At 46.0% G+C, this 25,396-nt stretch overlaps 1 pseudogene; it reads right to left on the bottom strand.

Moving 5' to 3' along the window:
• Positions 1–7,649: 7,649 nt before the first annotated feature.
• Positions 7,650–9,048, bottom strand: LOC109786396 (1-aminocyclopropane-1-carboxylate oxidase homolog 1-like; annotated as a pseudogene).
• Positions 9,049–25,396: the final 16,348 nt, after the last annotated feature.

Here is a 25,396-nt window from a genome sequence, read left to right as displayed (position 1 = left end):
TAGTCATCATCGGTGAACATCTCCATGTTGATCATATCTACTATACGACTCATGTTCGACCTTTCGGTCTCTTGTGTTCCGAGGCCATGTCTGTACATGCTAGGCTCGTCAAGTCAACCTAAGTGCTTTGCTTGTGTTCCGAGGCCATGTCTGTGCATGCTAGGCTCGTCAAGTCAACCTAAGTGTTTCGCATGTGTAAATCTAGCTTACACCCGTTGTATGCGAACGTTAGAATCTATCACACCCGATCATCACGTGGTGCTTCGAAACAACGAACCTTCGCAACGGTGCACAGTTAGGGGGAACACATCTCTTGAAATTTTAGTGAGGGATCATCTTATTTATGCTACCGTCGTTCTAAGCAAATAAGATGTAAACATGACAAACATCACATGCAAATCATAAAGTGACATGATATGGCCAGTATCATCTTGCGCCTTTTGATCTCCATCTTCGAGGCGCGGCATGATCACCTTCGTCACCGGCATGACACCATGATCTCCATCATCATGATCTCCATCATCATGATCTCCATCATCGTGTCTTCATAAAGTTGTCTCGCCAACTATTACTTCTACTACTATGGCTAACGGTTAGCAATAAAGTAAAGTAATTACATGGCGTTTTTCATTGACACGCATGTCAGACAATAAATTAAAACAACTCCTATGGCTCCTGCCGGTTGTCATACTCATCGGCATACAAGTCGTGATTCCTATTACAAGAACATGATCAATCTCATACATCACATATATATAATTCATCACATCCTTTTGGACATATCACATCACATAGCATACCCTGCAAAAACAAGTTAGACGTCCTCTAATTGTTGTTGCATGTTTCACGTGGCTGCTATGGGTTTCTAGCAAGAACGTTTCTTACCTACGCAAAAGCCACAACGGTGATATGCCAATTTCTATTTACCCTTCATAAGGACCCTCTTCATCGAATCCGATCTGACTAAAGTGGGAGAGACAGACACCCGCTAGCCACCTTATGCATCAAGTGCATGTCAGTCGGTGGAACCTGTCTCACGTAAGTATACGTGTAAGGTCGGTCCGGGCCGCTTCATCCCACGATGCCGCCGAATCAAGATAAGACTAGTAACGGCAAGAAAATTGAACAAATCATCGCCCACAACTACTTTGTGTTCTACTCATGCATAGAATCTAGAAGATGCAAGCAATAATTCAAAATTTTCCTACGTGTCACCAAGATCAATCTAGGAGATGCTAGCAACGAGAGAGAGGGAGTGCATCTTCATACCCTTGAAGATCGCTAAGCGGAAGCGTTACAAGAACGCGGTTGATGGAGTCGTACTCGCGGCGATTCAAATCGCGGAAGATCCGATCTAGCGCCGAACGGACGGCGCCTCCGCGTTCAACACACGTACAGCCCGGGGACGTCTCCTCCTTCTTGATCCAGCAAGGGGAGAGGAGAAGTTGAGGGAGAACTCCAGCAGCACGACGGCATGGTGGCAATGGAGCTCGTGGTTCTCCGGCAGGGCTTCGCTAAGCACTACGGAGGAGGAGGAGATGTATGAGGAGGAAGGGGGCTGCGCCAAGGGAAGGGTTTTTTGCTGCCCTCCCACCCCCTCACTATATATAGGGGGAAGGGGAGAGGGGGCCAGCCCCTCTAGATGGATCTAGAGGAGGGGCGGTGGCCAGGGGAAACCCTAGATGGGTTTGGGCGCCCCCACCCCCTAGGAAACTTGCCCCCCAAGCCGGGAGGGGCGGCTGCCCTAGGGGTGGTGCCCCCACCTCTCCTGGTTACGTGAGAGGGGTTGGGAGGGGCGCACAGCCCCTTACTGGGCTGGTTTGCCCCTTCCCCTTGGCCCATAAGGCCCCCCCAAGGCTTGCCGGGGCCTCCGAAACCCCTTTCGGACATGCTGGCCATAGCCTGGTACCCCCGGAACAATTCCAGACTCCAATACCCTTTGTCCAATATACCGATCTTCACCTCCGGACCATTCTGGAGCTCCTCGTCATGTCCGGGATCTCATCCGGGACTCCGAACAACCTTCGGTAACCACATACTATTTCCCATAACAACTCTAGCGTCAACGAACCTTAAGTGTGTAGACCCTACGGGTTCGGGAACCATGCAGACATGACCGAGACACCTCTCCGGCCAATAACCAATAGCGGGATCTGGATACCCATATTGGCTCCCACATGTTCCACGATGATCTCATCGCATGAACCACGATGTCGGGGATTCAATCAATCCCGTATACAATTCCCTTTGTCTATCGGTATGTTACTTGCCCGAGATTCGATCGTCGGTATCCCAATACCTCGTTCAATCTCGTTACCAGCAAGTCTCTTTACTCGTTCTGTAACGCATGATCCCGTGGCTAACTCATTAGTCACATTGAGCTCATTATGATGATGCATTACCGAGTGGGCCCAGAGATACATCCCCGTCGTACGGAGTGACAAATCCCAGTCTCGATTCGTGCGAACCCAACAGACACTTTCGGAGATACCTGTAGTGCACCTTTATAGCCACCCAGTTACTTTGTGACGTTTGGTACACCCAAAGCATTCCTACAGTATCCGGGAGTTGCACAATCTCATGGTCTAAGGAAACGATACTTGACATTAGAAAAGCTCTTAGCAAACGAACTACACGATCTTGTGCTATGCTTAGGATTGGGTCTTGTCCATCACATCATTCTCGTAATGATGTGATCCTGTTATCAATGACATCCAATGTCCATGGTCAGGAAACCATAACCATCTATTGATCAACGAGCTAGTCAACTAGAGGCTTACTAGGGACATGTTGTGGTCTATGTATTCACACATGTATTACGGTTTCCAGTTAATACAATTATAGCATGAACAATAGACAATTATCATGAACAAGGAAATATAATAATAACCATTTTATTATTGCCTCTAGGGCATATTTCCAACACGCGGGAGGTGCCGGCGACGAGGGCGGTGTGGATGGCGCGCGTCTTCACCTGCTTCATCGGCTTCTCCTCCAAGCGGAGGTACGCAACGAACTTGGCGAAGTACGGGTTGGGGATGAGGCTGAGGTTCCCCGCGGCATTGCCGAAATCCTCGTTGAGCCCGGCGGTGAGCGTGCTGAGGAGGAGGTCATCATCAACCTTGGCGGCAATATAGCGAAGCTCATCGGCGAGAGTCTTAAGGTGGCGACAATAGCCGTCGATGGAGGTGTTGTCCTGATGACACCCAAAGAACTCTTGCTGCAGAAAAATGCGACGCTGGAGCTTGTTGTCGGTGAAGAGCCCGTTCAGCTTGGTCCACACAGCGCAGGCATCATCACCATCCTTCACGACCGTCTGGAAGAGGTCGGGCGTGATGGTGAGGAAAAACTAGCGGATGATCGTGATGTCGATGGTGGACCAGTCATGAAACTCGGGAACGAGGCTGGAGTCGACGGTGCCGTCCACATTGTCCATGAGATGATACTCCCGGAACACGAGGGAGAAGTACGTCTTCCACGTGTGGTAGGAGGAGTCCGCCTGGGAGAGAGGAACCGGCACCCGCTCGAAGATGTTGAGCTTGCGGATGTCGTTGACGTCAGGAGGGTTGGCGTCGGCGAATGGGTTGGAGTTGGTGGACGCAGAGGAGGTGACAGACGACATGACGCTCGACGGTTCGGTCTTTTGGTTGCGGCGGAGGAAAGCAGATGCGGCTGGCTAGGCGATTGCGCGAGCGGGCGGGCAGGCAGTCTGGGAGATCGCGCGGGATGGTGACGAACGCGGCTAGCGGGGCGGACGGGCGATCGGGACTGGTAGGCGCGGGCAAAGCTAGCGATCGCGGAGCGGGAGCGGGGCGGGATTGCGGGTCGGGGCGCTGGTGATCGCGGGGCGGTAGCGGCGCTGGATCGCGAGTCGGGGCGGTAGCGGGGCGGGCGATCACGGGGCGCTAGCGGGGCGGGATCGCAGGCGGGATCGGGTGCAGCGGCGCGAATTGGGGAGTAGCGCGCGGTGGCAGGGAGTTGCGGCGGCGGCGGCAGCGGAAGCTTAGTCATACTATAAGTACTATAAGTACGACAGCAGTATGAGGAAGATCATGTGACACCACCAAACTCCTATTACTCTATGCACACTTGTAATCAGGTATAACTTATAGCTTGCCCTTCATATACAGCAGATGAACACAAATATTTGTAGTTGAAATCGTACTGAATCTTCTCATAAATTGTGCAGGTGCTATGGTCTGTGAGATGTAGATGTAATGTGATATGTCATCTATGTAGGATGCTGAGTGGAAAGTATTTCATAGAAGAAAGCATGCATTGGCAAATGGGAAGACGGTTCGGGCGGCAATGTTGTTCCCTGTTCATCCAGGAGATTTGGTGGTCACATGTCTGTAAGAAGTGCAAGCGTGTAGCAGAGCGAGACTTGAGATGTATTCAACACTTCTATGCCTAATCTACTCCCTGTGCAGGCAAAAAAAAAATCCATCTCTAGAAATCAGTAAGATGTATTTATAAAATTAGTATAAAAAACAATGTACTATATCACAAATTTAATAATGTCACCGCGGCCTAAACCAGGGGGCAGTGGAAATATGCCATAAGACAGAATTAATGTGTTGTTCGGCCTGAACTACTGCTCCATGGCCATGGAGAACATGGTGTCTGTACTCAAAAGTTTTGTGAGCCTGCAGTAATAGCAGAGCGCCGTAGGTGAAGAATTGAGGGTAGAGTTAACCATTTCTCTAAGTTGTGCCATGATCATCATCTATCTGTCATCTAGACTACGACGTTTGTAGCTCAGATCTCCTTTCTCTATTTAGTAAGCTTGAGCAATCATTCATGCATGTGCGATGATATTTGGTGCAGCATGTGACATCATCAAAAATTCCTACGTGATATGTGTTACGGACAACTGACTGTATGGTGTCGTACATCGCCTAACGGGTTGAAAACCAAATTAACGTGGATCATGGCAAGTCGAAGGGAGGTTGGGGTGTCGGTGGAGCAAATGGCACAAAAAAGAAAAGACTTACTCCACAAGTCTTGCCACTTGTTGTTTCGCGGATGCACCATGTGACGTCAGTATTTGATGGCGTCAACAGTGATGAGTCGAGCCCCATGCATGCATGCTGTGTCATTCTAGTACGTCATGTGTATATAGAACTTGCTGGTGTTGATACACTGACTCGTGTGTTGATTCGTTCCCGGGATCCAACAGGTTGACATTGCATCCATCACTAAACCGATCGTTCATATCCAAGTACACCAAGTGATGGATCCTAGGCAGGACTGCACATCCACCGCTGGCGTACCATCTAAACTGGTCGATCCAAGAAAGAATCAGGGAAACAATCGTGTGATTCGTTATAGGTTGGATGGAGTTCCCGAGAGATGCTGATGAGCACCTAGCTAGCTGTGTTGTCGATCCGATGAATCAACGATCCGTCATGTGGTCAATCCATCCGGGCTTGGTTATGCTTACGATGTTAAATCGTCCTATTAAGTGCCACAACTTGAAGATGCTCTTCATGTTAAATCGTCATATCTGGCATTAATGGAACTTAGATAGACTCGCTGACCCCAAGGGAACTCATCAAAACTTCGTTAAGCTCAAGGCGTTGACACGCTTCAATTAATTCATCCTTACGTACATCGGCACTTGCATACATGTTACCACACAGACAGAAACTGACATGGCATCTGACAGCGAAAGTCCTGTATATGTATGTATTGAATGGAGCGGCTACTCGTCTTCAGGTCAACTTTAGTAACATGCATTTAGCCAGGTCAACTTTAGTAACATGGTAGCTACAAGTTGCATTTAGCTAGTACCCCTGTTCGTATCCCTGTCTTATAAATAGGGAAGATAGGTGCTCTATCCCATGGACACTGAGGTTGTCTCTTCTCTTGCTCTCTGCTATATACAGTACTAATACAAGCTAGCTAGCTAGCTAAGCTGCCCCTTGCAAGTAAGCAATGGCGCCTTCACAAAGTAGCAGTGCAACTGTGTTAGCGGTGATGGTTGTCCTTGTGCTGCTGGGGATGGGATGCCCGGCGGCGGCCATGACGGCATGCAAGGACTGCATGCCGCAGTGCAACTCGACGTGCAGCGCCGCCAACTTTGCCGGAGCCGGGCCATGCGGCGCCGACTGCAGTCCGACTCCGGGATGCTCGGGCTGCCTCTCCTACTACCAAGGCAAGTGCATGTCGGGGTGCTTGAGGGCGTGCAAATCCCAAACACCGGGTGCATACGACTGCGAAACCACCTGCAAAGGCAATTGCAGCAACCAAAGTAGCTTGTGCGGAGTCGTCTGCGGCGAGTCGAAGACGTGCACCGCCTGCAAGGACAACTACTCCCGTGGGTGCACATCCTGCTGCACCGCCTACTGCAAGTGCCACTGCGTCTAGCTAGCTCCATCGATTCAAGGTTTTAGATTCCTCTGCAATGTAACTAAGGATTCTGCTGCTCACTCATCGGCGCCTCACCAACGACCCACATGTCAGTGAAATAAGGGTGCCGAGTGCAAATCCTTAATTACGTGCTATAAGGTTGTGAAACTTAGGAGCTTCATTTTCTTCACCAAATAATCATTAGGGGCAACATGTTTTCCCTTTAGCATCTTGATAGGTTTTACCATTGTGTTCTTAATTTCTCGTTTCGATAGTAGCCGGGTTACTAATTAAGAAATTATCTTATTCTATTTCTTATGTATTTGGAGTATATTTTAATTTTGTTGCTTCAGTTTACAAACAACAGAATCTATATATGTCATACTCCTCCAAGTAAAATTTGAGATCCTCTTTATCCAATTACTTGTATGTCATGGCCAAGCTATATATGTCATCCCCTCCAAGTATGTTCTTGGAGATCAGCTTTATCCAACTTCTCTATATGTCATGACCAAACTGTATATATCGTACCCCTCCAAGTAAGTTCTCGGAGATCATCTTTATCTAACTACTTGGTATGCTAAGATTGAATCATGCATAGATGCATGTGATTAGACAGAAGACGCTTGATTAGCATTGGCATTAAACACACAACACACACACCCTTAAAGTATATTTAATATTACCTCCGTTTTTATTTAGTCCGCATATTAACTTCGACCGGAGTCAAACTTCATAAAGTTTGACCAAGTTTCTAGAAAATAATAGAAACATTCACAATAAAAAAAATATGAGGTGAGAATATATTCGATGATGAATCTGATGGTATTGATTCGATTTCGTATATGTTAATGTTTTTTCTCTTTGATCTTGGTCAAAGTTTGTAAAGTTTGACTTCAAACAAATGTAATATGTCGAGTAAATAAAAACGGAGGGATTACTAGGTTGTACTTAAGTGTGTTCGTAAAAATAATCATATCATCAGCCAACAAACTGTGGGAAGGATATTTTGTGGCCAGTGGCGTCTCCCCTAAACATCTATCTTCCTATAATCTAGCCGTGTTACCACCATAATCTTCAGCACATCTCTAATCTTCATCGCATCTCTAAAAGTCTGAATCATGTTTCCTTTGTTGAATCTCCACTTGGTTCGTTCACCAATTGCCAACTGTGTGCATGTATGACTAAGTAGTGAAGAAAGAATTATTTTGGTCGTGCAAGGTATTTGCTGCAAATGAATGAACTGGGGGAACTTGAAGGGGGTAAAGGCATGGGATATCAACTAGTAGATCTTTGTGCTTTTTCAGCAATATTTTGCAAGAGAGTAGTTATGTTTTACAAGTTGTTGGCCTGTTATTTTTATCTATTGTTACGGGATTTGTAGTCTAAGTAAGCATCGTGGTGATATTTTTATTATTGGTTGATTCAATCAACTCATTTTATTTTCATTTTCTGAGATTCTTCCATAGTAGAGCTACAAATGTACCCCGTACTGAAACTGCATGCATGCATGCTCTGTTCTTCAGCCGATGGACTTAATTTTGAGCAATGACACTACATGCATCGCATGCATGCTGGCTAGTTTTGATGGGATTGATTCAGAGCCTCAAGTGCTGCAGCGCAGAGCTACCATCGAGGCCCTTGGCCCTGTTGTGCTGGACCAGCTCCGCCATCGTCGTGCTCCTGTACCGCGCCTCGCCCTCGGCGATGATTAGCGCTAGCACTCTCGTGGACGTGGCCACGTCCTGCCTTCGGAAGAAGCAGGCCACAGAGACGCGAGGCCCGACGCTCTGGGACACCACACGGTGCTCCACGCTCTTGAACCTGTCATTGGAGACGATCTGCAGGAAGCCGCCGATGTTCACCACCGGCGCACCTTCCACCGCCGGTACGTCCACCCACACAGCAGACGACTTCTTCTTGTTGTTGTTGTCATCGTAGTCTTCCTCGAGAAGCACCTGGAGGCCACCGACGGTGTCCTGGAGAAGCACAGCGAGGAAGCAAGGGTCAGAGTGGCGCGTGGTGCCCAGTGTCAGGTGCGGCTCCGGGCAGGGCGGGTAGTAGTGGCCGGCGAGCCTCTCCAGGCATGCGGCGTCCTCCTCCAAGTGGCCACTGCGAAGGCCCGGCACCTCCGACAACAGCTCAAGCAGGGTGCGTCCCAGCTCTCACATACTTGGGTGCAATGCTCCTGCATGTGGGTGGGATCTCCTCGGGCGGCGGCAGCTCCGGCGCCGTATCGATGATCAAGGTGTCGCGCCAGTTGGCCGCCTGTGACTGGAACAAGTCGAAGATGCTCCAGTACCTCACAGGCCGACCATAGTCCCGGCCGTAGTAGAGCGCCTTGGCCCCTACCGGCTCCTCGTGGAAGCCCCGCACTGCCGCGAGCATCTCCGACATGATCGCCTTGGGCACGCCGTGGTTCACCACCTGGAAGAAGCCCATCGTCTCTGCGGCCGCCTTCACTGCTGCAACCACCTCAGCTCGCTTGGATGGCGTGGTAGTAGTACCACCCGTGGCGGGCGCGAGGTCGATGACCGGGATGGTGAAGTGGTGCTCATGATCTGTGTGCTCTATGGGCAGTGGGTGGTGGAAGATGGAGGGGATGGTGGTGACGCCTGCATCGGCGAGGCCCTTGACGCCGGCCTTGGTGTCGTCGAAGGCCTTGAGGGCACAAAGACGATCGGAGTTAGAGGCCATCAATTGTTGTACTACTCCACTACTCCCTCCGTTCCTAAATATAAGTCTTTGTATAGATTTCACTATAGACTACATACGGAGCAAAATGAATGAATCTATACTCTGAAATGCATCTACATACATCCGAATGTAGTCCATAGTGGAATCTCTACAAAGACTTATATTTAGGAACGGAGGTGAAAGAGACAACCTAACTTGCACTTCTTTATGCAATCACTGCGGTGGTTGATCCATCATTGTGGCAGGTTATTCTTTCTGCAGTGCAACTAGTGGAGTTTAGGATACATTTTCCCTTTTTGCGGGTGAGTTGTGTGGGTTCTTTAATTTGGCTCTCTAGAAAACTATGATTTTTTGGATAGACCAATCAATAGAAAACTGGTATTAATATGGTTTCTTTAATTCGGACCTCCGCATCTCTCCTTTGTTCGTGAGCGCATAGTATCCTAGAAATTCAGAGAGAGTAACCAAAGATCATATGACACGATGATCTCTAGAGATGATGAGATTCGCCGCATCGCATGGTGAAACTAATGCATTATTGTGTGGATGGAGAGCAACTAATGTAGTTTCAGGTTCTGAAACTGCAACTGTACACGCTGCGCTCATCTTGGCTTCATTCAGTCTAGCTAGGAAGATGCTGCTAATCGAGCCGTATGGCCAGGCTCATTTCGTTTGTAATTTACTGATGTAGCCAAGAGTAGGGTGGTTATGTGGTATTTTTACTGTGATTTGCTCGGTACGTAGCGGTTCTTCGGGTGCATCCCTTAAGCTTGGCCGTGTGGCGGTAATAAAATACTATTGATGCCTTTTTAAAGTCGTGAAGCACTCAACAATAATAATCTATTGGGTTTGTTGCTTGGACAGACGAGCTCGACTGTTCTTGCATAACCTGGCAATTTGTATTGCATGCCGAGAGCTCCAATCTGCCGTGATTTGTGAACTGATAATTAACTTGATACTGATGAGCAACCAATCAAGCATCTGCTTTGCTAATGACAATCTTTTTGAGGTACTGAAACTGCATGCTCTGTTTCCTCAGTTCAGTTCAGTCCAAGTCTCAAGTGAGCAAGCAGGCTTCAGAAAGATCAGAGCACTCTGGCCGCTGCGGGCAAAGGTAGGGGGTCCCCATCAGCAAATAAAGCACTGCATGTGGCCCTGGGAATCAAAGGTAGTGGGTGCACAGATAGATAGATTGATAGGGGCCTTCCGCGCGCATAGCATTTTCTTCTTTTTCTTTGATAATGTAAATATAACTAGAAAAAAGGAAACATGCTAGAAATTACCACAAAAAATAGAAACATTTGACCGTTAATTTTAATACACTTAATTTTATAGCCTTTAGATAAGATTTTAGGTAACAAAATTACACACCATTGCCATTATAATTTTAGTGGAGAAAACGTTTCATTAGGTGAGGTGGGGCCTAATAGCTTGCTATATGCGCGTACGTATGCATTCATAAAAAAAGTCGGGGCCTCTTGCAGACCTCATGGGCGAGATCCAGTAGAAGGAGAAGATGCACGAAGTCATATCCATGGAGGAGTACGACGCTGGCTTTATGACAACAGATTGGTGCTACAGGTTGCTGATATAGCATGTCCTTGTGCATGTCGATCTAAAGCCATGCGACGCTCAGTGGCACCGGTTGTTGTTCCGATGGTGGGCGAACGGTGGTGAAGATATATGTGCAATGATTACATGGAACAATAGAGATATATGTGCTCCTCGTCTGCATCATGCACCATGGCTAGACTGTAGCCGGCTTCGCACGTCACCGGGATATGCCATAAGCATGTACTGTTTGCAAGGTCGGGTAACCAGGACATCCAAAAGTGGAGGTCGTATTGCTATTTGACAGAGTGAAGACATGAGCCTACCTAGGGATGCACATGGACGGCATCCGCATCCGTCCAAATTTATTGCTCAGGTTGGGACACACAGACCTGCTGCATGTATATTAAAGAGCTTATAAATTAATAGGTACACATATTCTTCAATGTGTGTCAAGGATTTATCAGGTAGCTCTAAATAATGGTAACTGTGTCCAACTGTAAGATCTCGCCTTTTTGTTCAACCTTTCTAAAATTTTCGCATAAAAAGAAGTTGATTCCAGTTAACAACATCATTTGGCCATCATTACATAAGGGGTAAATGCAACCTTCCATTGCAATCCGATTCTAGCTGGCTATGCTCATGTTGGGGTTGATGAAGTGATGTTAGGATATTACGAGCTAGAGCTTGACATTTCTGGAGGTGATGATCAGCGCACACTGGGAGAGGCCATACATCATATCATTTTATGGAGATAGGATTGCATCGTCTTTCCAAGGCCACCGACTCCTGCTCCAACAAGTTCGCCGCGTCAGTCGACTCCTGTTCCTCCAAGTCCGACGCCGGGTCAGTCGACTCCTCCTCCAAGTACGGCGCCACGTCAGTCGACTCCTGCTCCTCCAAGTCCAGCGCCGCGTCAGTCGACTCCCCCTCCTCCAAGTCCGGCACCGTGTCAGCGAACTCCAACTCCTCCAAGTCCGACACCGCGTCAGCTGACTCCTCCTCCTCCAAGTTCGGCATCGCGTCAGCCGTCTCCAGCGCCTCAGCAACAACGGAAGAGAGGTGCCGCAGCTACGGTGACTAGCGGTACAACAAGCAACAAATTCAATATGGTCCAAGCCTCATGCCTCTTCTGAAGTTGCCTTACCACATGACTGATGAGGAAAACAAAGCCGAAGTGGCTGCCCAAGTGGCGGCCCATTTTGAACCGAACCCCCCCCCCCCCCCCCCCCCCGGGGCCGCCAAAGGAGAAAGTACCGGAGAAAGTCATACAACATTTTATTGATAATGCTCAACCGGCTGTGAAGCATAGGGACTCAGACTACGAGTGCTCTATCAAGAAGTTATATCGTGCACAAAAAAAGAAGGAACCGAGCTCGAGCTCGAGCCAAGCAGTGGGCAAGAAAAGCATGAAAATTGTTCCCTAGCTGGGAGAACAGACAGTTGATACGTCTCCAACGTATCTATAATTTTTTATTGTTCCATGCTACTATATTATCTGTTTTGGATGTTTTATATGCATTAATATGTTATTTTATATGATTTTTGGGACTAACCTATTAACCTAGAGACCAATGCCAGTGCCAGTTTTTGTTTTTTCCTTGTTTTAGAGTTTCGCAGAAAAGGAATACCAAACGGAGTTCAAACGGAATAAAACTTTCGGGATGATTTTTATTGGACCAGAAGACACCCAGGAGACTTGGAGTGCAAGTCAGAAGAGCCACGAGGCGGCCACAAGGGTGGAGGGCGCGCCCCCCGACCTTGTGGGCCCCTCGGTGACCCCCTGACCTAGATCTTCCTCCTAAAACTTCGAGGGGAGCCACGAAACCACCTTTCCACCGCCTCAACCTTCTATACCCGTGAGATCCCATCTAGGGGCCTTTTCCGGCATCCTGCCGGAGGGGGATTCAATCACGGAGGGCTTCTACATCAACACCATTTCCTCTCCGATGAAGCGTGAGTAGTTTACCATAGACCTACGGGTCAATAACTAGTAGCTAGATGGCTTCTTCTCTCTCTTTGATTCTCAATACCATGTTCTCCTCGATGTTCTTGGTGATCTATTCGATGTAATACTCTTTTGCGGTGTGTTTGCCGAGATCCGATGAATTGTGGATTTATGATCAGCTTATCTATGAATATTATTTGAATCTTCTCTGAATTCTTATATGCATTATTTGATATCTTTGCAAGTCTCTTCGAACTATCGATTTGGTTTGGCCAACTAGATTGGTTTTTCTTGCAATGGGAGAAGTGCTTACCTTTGGGTTTAATCTTGCGGTGCTCCATCCTAGTGACAGAAGGGGAAACGACTTGTATTGTATTGTTGCCATCGAGGATAACAAGATGGGGTTTTCACCATATTGCTTGAGTTAATCCCGCTGCATCATGTCATCTTACTTAATGCGTTACTTTGTTCTTATGTGAATGGTCGTACGAGAATACGATGATATATATATAATCGGTTCTACAAGAAATTCTATTTATATATACTAGCAAAAATGCCCGTGCGTTGCACCGGGAGAGATCAAATCGAATGCCCTACCCAGTAAGTACGATTCAAGAGATCCCCGCAGGCCCCCCACCAGTGTTATCGTTTATCCTCCCCGCTCTCACCAATGATGGTCGCGGTGTCCAAGATAGTACATGTTCATCGCTATGGAGCAAAGCAAAAACTGCTAGTAATGAGTAGTTTGTACTTGCTACCATTTATTCTTGTAGGTCGCTCCTCCCCATTCCGTAAAGTGAGGGGACGCTAGATTATCTGACGGCGATTTAAAACTGAATGTGTTATGTAACTGGGATCCCTATGTAATCTAACCTTTGTTATGTACAGTATGATAAATCAGGTTTGCTCAATTTTGTCATAGGAATTTGTATGCTAACTGGAGATTGTTTGGGGTGTAGTTTCGCCATTTATATGTCAAATTGACAGAATGCTAACTGGATAGTTTTAGTTTTTAGCAGTTCTGTGTCAACTGACAGACAAAATACTAACTGGATAGTTTTAGTTTTCAGCAGTTCTGTGTCAACTGGCGGTGCACGTAGTCACTTAAGAGAGGTGGCAGTCAAAACCAGGCCACGTGGCCAGTTTTGGTCAAACCTGGTGCCTGTCATACTGAAATCGCCTTAACCGTTAGCAGAGACGAAAACTATCTGGTTTAAATAGTTGACTGACTAAGTTTTGGTGGTTTTGGAGTTGAGAGATGATTTCTATACTTTCCCCAGAGTTCGAGGACGAAGAATATACTTATCCCTTAATAATAAATAACACAGTTCTCTTTAAAAAAAAGCATGGAGGTAATTCATAGTACATACCATCAAATTTTACAACCTTCTTATTTAACTTTTGGCTAGCTAATAAAATCACTTGTGAGATTAAAAAAACTACATCCATTTGATCTGCGGATCTGTGTATAAATGACATCCCTTAAGAAATTATATACACATATGTCAATGTCGTTAATGCTTTTCGTCCGTAAAGAATGAAACCATTACATGACCAATGAATTGGATTTATCCATTATATACTTGAATTAATGTTTTATTACTCATATCATTATTATTTTCTCTGCAAATTAGAATCAAGTTGTTAATTTAAATCCACTATATAATTTTCTGAATTATATTAGTCAAACCGCTCATGTTAATTCTTTTCTTTAACCGATCATGTATTAAAATGCATGGTGGCCAATTTATTTTCACGTGCTTAAAACATAACATGGAATTCCATATTATGAATAAAGAAATAGTAAAGTGAAGCAATTACATACAGTGGAGTTAAGGGCGTGCGTGAACTATCCTTTCTAATCAACCTAGCTCTAGTCACGCTCAAACATAGGCCGTGTGAAAGAAGACATACCTTGTGAATTAATCATGATGTGTTGCATCGTCTATGAACAGGATCAGCTTTCCTGCCACAAATCCTCTGCCTCGGCTTTATGGCATCCTTCTAGCGCTGCTCAACATGCCACACCACTGGCCCCTCGCATCCATCGTCGGACATAAAGTTGACAAAATTTTGGTAGAGGATGCAGTTCTCGTCGCCGCAGCCGATGACTGAATCAGAGAGCTGCCGGCGTCCAAGGTATTGAGGATGTCCGGCCTGCAGGTGAAAGACTTCAGGTTTTGCTGGTTAAACCTCCATGCTACCCAGTTCAAACTAATAGGTAACAGCAGTGGTGTCCTTTGACCCTAGGTATACGAAGAAGAGGAAGAAGCGGGTGCAGAATCTGGTTTAAAGCTGATTGGATATTGGCTCAGTCCCCCCACCTCGACTGCCTGCTCAAGGACGGAGTCCAGGAACATGGCCGCGTCGGAGGCTCGGAGCTGCTCATGTTCCAATGCGTGCAAACCGTGGTGGTTGTTAGGGACATAGATGCATGCTGAACCTATGCAGGCTGTCGCCACGGGCCGGGAGCAGCCATGGATCAGGAAGAGCGAGGTGGAACAGGTAAATCGGCGCAAACAAAAATTGAGGGGATAAATCAGATGCTTCGTGTGAGGAGGCGAGGCAGAGGAGTTTATATACGTGAAGGTTGAGGATTTCTCCGAGTCAGAAGGATGATGTCTCTTTTTCTTTCTCCCGCTCGGGTGGGCTGTTCGGGTTGAGGCACATATGGGCAACCAGCGATAGAAGGCATAGGAAACGATCAAACAAAAACCCGCAAGATCTACTATTAAATCTTAGCCGTTAATGTTTATGGTTAACATAATATCAACGGATATAAAAGAGGCGACCTATAGAGAACTATGAAAGACTCCGTCCTTAAATATTAGGTATAGATATAGATATGCATAACATGTACAACATGTAGTAGCGTAAAATATGTTTGAAATGAAAAAAAATTAAATGGAAAACAAAAAATTAAAAGGAAAAATAAACCCCTAAACCTTTTAGTCCCGGTTGCTGTAGCCAACCGGTACTAAAGGCCCCCAGCCTCCCTGGTGCGGGCTCGTGCCACGTGGTGGGCCTTTGGTCCCGGGTCGTGACGAACCGGCACCGGGGGGGGGGGGGGGGGGGGCGCTTTAGTCCCCATCCTTTAGTGCCGGTTGGTGAACCGGGACTAAAGGTCCTTATGAACCGAGACTAAAGCCTGATTCTGCATTAGTGGTGGTAAACTGTTGAAAACTGTAAGTAGCCATGCATTTAAATGTGAAATACCGACTAGCATAAATTCAACAAGAATCTTAAGATTGACTCAACATAAGAAGTTTACCCAAGCAATTGTATCACTTACAATAACGTGCATTAATTCCTCATCAGTTGGCGAGTGAAAACTTAAGAGCCACACTTGAAACGATAAAACATTTGCAAGAAGGATGAAATTGAAAATAAACAACTCGTATCAACTGTATATGCTCAAGTGGTTATGGATCTTACATTCAGATACTAGGTATAGTAGATCATTCTTCACTGATTTCCCCTGTCCTTTTTTTAATAATGGTTGTTGTACTTCAATAAGCTTAGATACTATATGGATGAAAGAAAATGTGATCCTCCAATGGACGATAACTAAGGACAGTCTTTAAGAACGAGACCCTTGAAATTGTCTGTGCAGTCCAGTAGAATGGACTCCATGTTGGTACAGTCTTTCAAGTACAGAAGGGTGAGAGGGGCAAGGTTTTTATGCAGTTTGGCTTTAATGACTTGTCAAGGTCCTTGCAGGAGGAAATATAGAGTCGCTGGAGTGAAGGGGGCAAAACCATTTCTTTTGGAAACACCAAACTGTAGCATCCATCAATCTTCAGGTTTGGGTGGCAAACAAATCCCCCAAATTTTTGGACTGGTAGTGATACTAGGCTTCTACAGAGAGTAAGATGTATTGTTTGGACGGACGGAAAGTAATCTGGGGACCATATTTTTATGTTCTTTGATTATTACAATAACAATGATATTGTAAATACAAGAACTGGACATGGACAGTTATCCAATGAACCCCACTTGCAAAAAAAATTCGTACTCAAGAAGTTTCTATAGATATGCTTACCTAGTTTTGCGCTGTAAACAAGTATTAAGATATTTGTTAGTGTATGATTTAGAATTCCTTACCATGATAATTAATTATCGTAAAATATATATGAACACACCCACATACATGCAAATATATATACTTTTACAATTTACAATTTATACAATGTTAACAAAAAGATTTCTTATATTGTACAATTTGCATATATTAGAAGAAATTTTTCTGTACATTATAATTCAATAACAATTCACAGTATAACTACTATTTAGGAACGTTATTGTTTAGTTAATTATGATAAATAATTATTAGAAAAGTATGCTCATTGAAACTATGTTACGATACTTTTGGTTACAAAACTATAATATTGGAGAATCAATTTTATGAAGTATAAAAGTTTAGTAGGAAAAGAGATGGTTGCATGTTGTTATCTTGCTACATGTTGTCTAGAGCATGTTATGTTTAGCCATGGTTAATTTGGCCTAAATGTATATAGGCTCTTTGGAGCACAGGGCACATTGGTTTGTTATTAGTGTGTGTGTGCGAGTCATAACTCATAAATCACAAGTAGAAAATTGAGAGAGAAAATGAATGATTGATATTCTGAAAGTTGTAAACTGGAAGTTAAAGAAAGTACTAGTCAGGTTAGTTTCAGGATCTGAAACTGAGTGCATGGGGTCGAGTTTCAGTATTCAGTCCACAATTAGGTATAACATATACCAGTAGTTACACAATGTGTTTTGCTCGTGTCAGATCATATGTAGAACACTAGTAGAAAAAGGGGCTTTCGTTTGGGCCTGGCCATCCCATTAGTCCCGGTTCTTATACGAACCGGGACCAATGTGTGCATTCGTCCCGGTTCGTGAGCCCAGGAGGCCGCCCGGGGCCTCGCGGGCTTTGGTTCCGGTTCGTCTGGACCCATTTGTCCCGGTTCTAGGAACGAACCGGGACCAATGGGCCTCGCTCCTGGCCCATAACCATTGGTCTCGGTTCCAGCCACGAACCGGGAGAAATGATTTGCCTATATATAGCCCATCGCCAGCGACCAGAGCACTCCACCGTGCTCTGTTTTTTGCTGGCCGGCGAGGGGAGGGCATTTGGGTGCTCTAGCTCACCTCCTATGCACATGAGGTGTTCGATGAAATATCCGAGCCACACTAGTTAATATTTCTTCTCTCGAAACTCGACCTCGGAGCTCCATTTTCCCCGAGATTTTTCTAGGTTTAGCGGTTCGTCACGTCCCGTCCCCGTCTTCACCGCCGTCGATCGCCCGCGCCGATCTCGTCGCCGGCACCACCGTGGTGAGCCTCTTGTTCTTATCTTCTTTCTGAAAGAAAAAAAATCTTACTTGAGATGGATACTTGTCTAATTTTCTTACTTTTATTATTCCTTGTTATTATATAGTGCCATGGTTCTGGTATCCGCCCCCGTCGGCCCTCGTCCTGTCTATGATTCGGATGTGGTATATATTATCTTTTTATAACTATTTTGTTCATTTATTGTCTATGACAATTATGCCGACCAACGTGACATAGATTTTTTTATGTAGGAGGTGACTGAACCGGAAATTCCAACCGACCCTATTGTCGAGAGGTTAAATTTAGTGGAAGAAGAAAACAATTACTTGAAGGAAAAAATAATAAAAATTGAGGAGAAGAAGATGATATTGGAGTTGCATGTTGCGGATGTCGTCGATGATCACAAGATCAAGATGTATGCAATGCGGTTGAAGATTAGAAAGATTAGAAAATATGCTATTCATACCGAGGTTGGTATCATTATGCCGTTGGATCAATTGTTACCTTAGTTGTGATTATGATCGCATTTGTTGTTGCATTGAAAGGTTTTACATAGTTTCAATGTATGGTTTAACTAGATGCTCTGGAGAGCTATATGTGTTCAATTTGAACTATGTATGTACTTTGGTTTAATGTGATGATGATGTGGCTTTGAATGGTGCATTTTGAACACAGAAAAACTATGGAGTTCAAATAAGTTCAAAAAATAGAAATCCCTTTGTAACAGACGAGTTTCCGTATGAAACCCTGATACTTCGAAAGAGATTGTCCGTTTTGTACACGAAGTGCATCCAGTTTTTGCCGTAAGCCTCTCTACTTTCTTGCACATTCTATGTGGGTGAAATGATGATACCATGCCAACTTTCAACCTTTTCACAGTTCGTTTGTAGTGCTTTTCAATTTGAGGGTCTTATAGCTGAAAAAAATCAGTAAATGCATGAAAAACAACAAATTAAGTCAGAAAGGGTTGAAAATTGATGATGTGGCTTTGAATGGTGCATTTTGAACACAAAAAAACTATGGAGTTCAAATAAGTTCAAAAAAATGAAATCCCTCTGTAACAGACGAGTTTCCGTATGAAACCCTGATACTTCGAAAGAGATTGTCCGTTTTGTACACGAAGTGCATCCAGTTTTTGCCGTAAGCCTCTCTACTTTCTTGCACATGCTATGTGGGTGAAATGACGATACCATGCCAACTTTCAACCTTTTCAGAGTTCATTTGTAGTGCTTTTCAATTTGAGGGTCTTATAGCTGAAAAAAATCAGTAAATGCATGAAAAATAACAAATTAAGTCAGAAAGGGTTGAAAATTGATGATGTGGCTTTGAATGGTGCATTTTGAACACAAAAAAACTATGGAGTTCAAATAAGTTCAAAAAAAGAAATCCCTCTGTAACAGACGAGTTTCCGTATGAAACCCTGATACTTCGAAAGAGATTGTCCGTTTTGTACACAAAGTGCATCCAGTTTTTGCCGTAAGCCTCTGTACTTTCTTGCACATGCTATGTGGGTGAAATGATGATACCATGCCAACTTTCAACCTTTTCAGAGTTCATTTGTAGTGCTTTTTAATTTGAGGGTCTTATAGCTCAAAATAATCAGTAAATGCATGAAAAATGGTGCATGAAAAATAACAAATAAAATAAATAAGTAATTAGAAACAAATTAATATAAAGTTTAATAAAATATATAAGTAGAAACAAAATAAAATAAACTTTAATAACATTTATGAAACTAAAATTAACAAAGTATTTTCTATTCAAAACATTATAAGCAACCTCTAGTATTATTGAAATTAAAATTATATAAAATTGATGCAACTAAAATTATCGAAGTATTTTCTGTTCAAAATCAAGAAAAGCAAAAAGAATTTTCATAAAGAATTTTTTGTTAGAAACATTAATAGCAAAAAGAATTATCATAAAATAAAATAAATAAGTAATTAGAAACAAAATAAAATAAAAATAAATAGATAAGTTTTTTGTTATAAGTAGAAACAAAATAAAATAAAGAAAGCAAAAAAGAAAACAAAAAACAGTCAAAAAATAAAAAATATGCCACCTACTGGGCAGCCACGGCGTGAATACGGCTAGAAACCCATCGATGGGCCAGGATTCAGGCCCGCAGAAGACCCAGTAGGCCCATCAGGATAGCAGTAACATTTAGGCCCGTAAGCCTGCAATGGAGAGGAGACCGAGAGGGGTGCGGCAGTGGGGCTTATAAACCACTGCGCGCCCCTCTCAACTAGCGAGGTGGCACTAAACTTTCGACGCGGGCGCAGCAGCACAGGACCTCTGGTCCTGGTTGGTAGCACCAACCGGGACTAAAGGTGGGCATTGGTACCGGTTGGTGCCACGAACCTGTACCAATGCTCTTGGTATATAAGCAGGACTTGTGAAAATTTCACTTCTCATCTCGCAGTTGCTGCCCCGACGAAGCCGATGACATCGACGCCGCCAGGCTGCCGCCCCTGCCCCGACCTCGCCACCCCCTGCCCCGACCTCGCCGCCGTCTCCGTCGTCGCCGTCACCCCTGCCCCGGCGTCGCCGCACCCTGCCCCGACCTCGTCGCCGTCGCCCCTGCCCCGACCTCGCCGCCGCTCCCCTGCAGTGTGAGCCTCACCGCGCCGTTCCCCCTCCTCTCCCCCTTCCTCCCCGCGCCCCAACGCCGCCGCCCGCCCCGACGCCGACGACGAAGCAGGCCCCCTATTCATATGCAAAAGTTAGGATTTTTGGTGATATTATTGTAGAATATGATGATGATATTGTAGAATATGCAAATGTTTGTATGTTCATATGCAAAGAATTTTTATTTTGTTCATAGAATTTTTATTTTTTTTTGTTCATAGAATTTTTATTGTAATTTTGTTCATAGGATTTTTTATTGTAATTTTGTTCATAGGATTTTTTTTTTGTTTCGTTTAGTTTTAGGATTATTTTAGTTTATGTTTAGTTTAGGAAGAAGGAAAAGAAAAAGATGAAGAAGAGGAGAAATTAATAAGAAGAGGAAAAAAAAGAGGAGAGGAAGAAAGGAATAGAGGAGAAGAAGAAAAAATAGAATATTTTCTATTTTTTCTTCTTCTCCTCTATTCCTTTCTTCTTCTCCTCTTTTTTTTCTTCTTTTTTTCTTCTTCTTCCTTTTCTTATTTTTTTCAGGTAGGTCGTTGTCGATATAACCCCCTCTCGACCGTGATAACTTATACCACGGGAGCACCGCCGGCCCTCTCGCTCGACTAAAACTCTCTAGGACACCCAAACCCTAGAAAAAAATGATGTCGGTCTCCTACCCCCTCCTGCCGCGCCCCTACCAGACAAACTCTCTCTCGGCCACCCAAATTTACCAAGTTAAAAGAGCGTTGTCGTCGAGGCCACCCCGAACCCCTTGAAGCGTTGTTGAGGCCACCCCAAACCCTTGAAGCGTTGCCGACGCCACCCTAAACCCTAGAGAAGCGTCGAGGCCATGCCACTAATATGATTCCTTATTGTGCTTAGCTAGCTAGTTCAACATTTGCCACTAATATATCCATCTGTCATGTTTGAATAATAATTGCCATGTTGTAAATATTTGCATAAACTATGGATCCGCACCCCCGAGACGAAGCAAAAGAAGCGATGTTGGGGGAGATAATCGCACACGGAAGTGATGCCGTATTGTTGTTTCTCAACGACACATGCACCGATGGTCTTGAAAGACGGGATGAAGAAGCAGGCTACGACGATGATCAAACAATGGAGGACGAAGGACACCGTGATGACGGCTCCGGTGACCGAATGGAGGGGGGAGGACAGGATGAAGAAGCAGGCTCCGGTGACCGAACGGAGTCCGGCCAGGTATATATATATTAATTAATTAAGCATGTGCAGACTATAGCTAATTGATGCATTAATTGTTTTTGGTATGTACACATATTAACTCTCTTCTTTTTCTTCTTTTCTAGCCCTCCGGATCGAGCAACACTTCGGTAACGGGACGAGGCCCGAAGAGAAAATTGCGCGCGGATGAAAGGTACACGATTATCGAAATTGATCGCGCTGGCCAACCGATTGAACACTTCCGGACCAAGCAAAAATTTAATGCTCAGTGCGGGGTTCTAGTGAGGGACATGATCCCGATCAGCATCGAGCAATGGTGGAAGCCTAAGGACAAAGACTCTCAGGTATCTTATGTCAGCGATAGGCAGAAAGCTGATCTTTGGACCGCGCTGCAAGAAAATTTCACCTTCCCGCCAGAGGAGGATCCGGAGAATCCAGTTAAAAAGCCAATGATCAAGGCTTATGCTCTTAAGAAGATGGCTGAGCTATTCAGGAGGTGGAACAATGAGCTGAAATCATCGTTTGTCGACCAAGACAAGACTCCTGAATTCATCGGCCGATTTGAGAAGATCAAAGATCAGTGGCCCGAATTTGTCACCAAAAAGAAATCTGAGAGGGCAGCGAAGATATCAGCGACAAACAAGAAAAATGCTGCAAAGAAGATGCATCACCATCGCACGGGGTCAGGTGGCTACCTGAAAGCCCGGCCGTTGCGGGACAAGGCTGAGAATGACCTCATTGATAAAGGGATTGAACCAAAGATGCGACGCTGGCCAGACCGTTGCAGGACTTGGTTCTTCGGGGTTGGGGGAAAATTGAAACCTGTAACAGGGAAGTGCATTTGGACCAACGAGCAGCTGAACACACCCATCGAGAAGCTTCAGGAGTATATTGAAAAGGCGCAGCAAGGGACGTTCGTTCCGGACATAGACACTACTAGGAAAAGGGCTATAGATGATATGGCCACTAATGGCGCACCAGACATGTGGTGCGCCATTACTATATACTAATGGCGCACCATGTGTTGGTGCGCCATTAGTAATATATTACTAATGGCGCACCTGGTGTTTGGTGCGCCATTAGTAGTTTTGAAAAAAAAATATTACTAATGGCGCACCGTGGTATAGTGCGCCATTACTAGTTGACATAGTAATGGCGCACCACACCCACCGTGCGCCATTCGTAGTTTTGAAAAAAAAATTGTTAGTAATGCCGAGCCCCACCTCCCCTCGCCCCGACGCCCCCCTCCCCTCGCCGCCCCCTTGCCCCACCTCCCCTCGCCCCGTCGCCCCACCGTCCCAACCACCCGCCGCCGCCGCCACCCGCCACCGCCCCCTGGCCCCCCACCGCCCCTTGCCCCGTCGCCCCCACCACCCGCCACTGCCTCGGCGCCCCGTCGCCCGAACGACGCCCCGCCCCGGCGCCCCGTCCCCCGAACGGCGCCCCCCTGGTGCCCCGCCGCCCCCACCACCTGCCCGTCGGCCCCTGCGCCCGCGCCGCCCTCGGAGCCAGGCTCGCCGCTGCCCCTGCGCCCGCGCGGCCCCCGGAGCCAGGCTCGCCGCGGGCCCCCTGCGTCCGCCTCGCGCCCCCCCGGAGCCAGGCCCGCCGCCGCCCCTGCGCCCGCGCCGCCCCCGGAGCCAGGCTCGCCGCGGGCCCCTGCGTCCGCCTCGCGCCCCCCCGGAGCCAGGCCCGCCGCCGCCCCTGCGCCCGCGCCGCCCCCGGAGCCAGGCTCGCCGCGGGCCCCTGCGTCCGCCTCGCGCCCCCCCCGGAGCCAGGCCCGCCGCCGCCCCTGCGCCCGCGCCGCCCCCGGAGCCAGGCTCACCGCGGGCCCCCTGCGTCCGCGTCGCGCCCCCCCGGAGCCAGGCCCGCCGCCGCTGCCCTAACCGCGGCCGTCCACCACCACCCCCTGCCCCCGGAGCCAAGGTGAGCATTTTTTTGTTTTTTTCTACTGTTTTTCTTTGCTGTTTAGGTTTAATTAGGTTATTGATAGGTTTAGGTTAGTGCTAGATTTAGGTTTAGATAATTAGAAGAAGAAGAAAGTTGAAAAAAAGAAGAAGAAGTAGAAGAAGAGGAAAAAGGAAAAAAGGAAGAAGAATAAGAAGAAACTTGAAAAACATAACAAGAAAGGAAGAAGGAGAAGAGGAGGAGGAGGAAGGAGAAGAAAGAAAAAGGAGAACAAGAAAAGAAGAGAGGTGGAGAAGAAGAAGATGCAAACTTAGACAAACTTGTGTCTTTGTACTTTGTAAACAGTCTATATAGGTTTTAATGGAGTGATGACTGGGAGTGGTTATATTTTCATCAGATGGCTTACGAAAGTGATTGAGGTTCAGAAAAACGTAAGACAATTTACAATAGAAAGCCCACATTTGGCTATTTCATGAGGAGTACATACATACCGTTAAGCTACCCGAATCTGTATTTTCAAACTCTATCAAGCGCTTAAATAGTGTTGCCTCACAGACATGCACAACAGCAGCCTGAAAAAGATAAAACATAATTAGTGACATTTCATATTCAAGCCTACATTACACTTATCTGGCACTTCCTACCTTACACAATGCTACTGCACTACCAACATACAGTAGCACCACCAAAACGTCAAAAAAAATCTGCTACAGTTTTAGAACATTGACAAAAGTGCACCTACCAAGTAACAAGATTTCAAAATCCAAACTCAATGCACACTTGAGAAACAAAAGAAAAAGGCAATGTGCACTGTACTAGCTGATTTCAAATTATGCTAGTAATAGTAGCTACTATTCACATGATTTCTCCTTTTTGTTTCCAAATGTGTGGATCCCATGCTGATTTGTCGAAACATGTCTTATCAATGTTGTAAATATGTTTCAGAAATTTCCATGCTATTTGTGTGCCATGTTCGCCGGTTGCACAGGAACAAGCAAAAGAATGGGACACATCATATATGTTCTCATTAGTGCTGCATGTGCGCAATAATGCCAAAACTACAAAGAATTACATCAAGGACAAAATTCGTAAATATGATAATGTTGTAAGGGTACTAATTGGTCTCTTCTGCTGCTTATCAGAGATGGGGGGAAGCAGCCACCGCCGCTCTGCCTCACCGGAGTACGAGTTGGATGCTTTCGAGTTCTTCAGTATCATACTTGGGACTTCAGTATCAGCCACGAGGCAGGTATATAAAACGAGAGATCTCCCCTTCACCCATCTCATTATGATAACTCTGTTGTTTGCTACATCACTCCTTGTCCCAAATTGCAGAGGCTGCCTGACACTTTTATGAACATGCTGGGTGAAGCTCCACCAGATAATGTGAAGCTCCGACAGGCCGGCAGCGGGGTTCGCAGGCTGTGGGACGTGGAGTTGGTGATCGAGGAGGGCCACATGTACCTGTGCCGTGGCTGGGAGAAGTTCTACAGTGCCTACGACCTGCGGACCGGGTACTTTCTTCTCTTCAGGTACGACGATGACGCCACAATGCTCATCGTGAAGGTTTTCAACAGGACTATGTGTCGCATGCGCTACGCTGACGACGAAGATGCCAGTGCGTTCTGCCTCTTCTTATTCCTCTACATTTGGCTTTGTCACACATCGATTGTTAACGGTCATTGTTGCATTTGGACAGGCAATGGGAGCAGCAGCAGCGACACTGGCTACAGCGAAAGCAGCAGCGATTCTGGCAGCAGCGAAGACAACAAGAAGGATGATCCGGACTGGAGTGGGGGAGAAGAGGAGCAG

This window comes from Aegilops tauschii, chromosome 4, assembly GCF_002575655.3.
Source record: "Aegilops tauschii subsp. strangulata cultivar AL8/78 chromosome 4, Aet v6.0, whole genome shotgun sequence".
NCBI classification, from domain to species: Eukaryota; Viridiplantae; Streptophyta; class Magnoliopsida; order Poales; family Poaceae; genus Aegilops; species Aegilops tauschii.
This window is presented reverse-complemented; position numbering and strand designations above follow the sequence as displayed.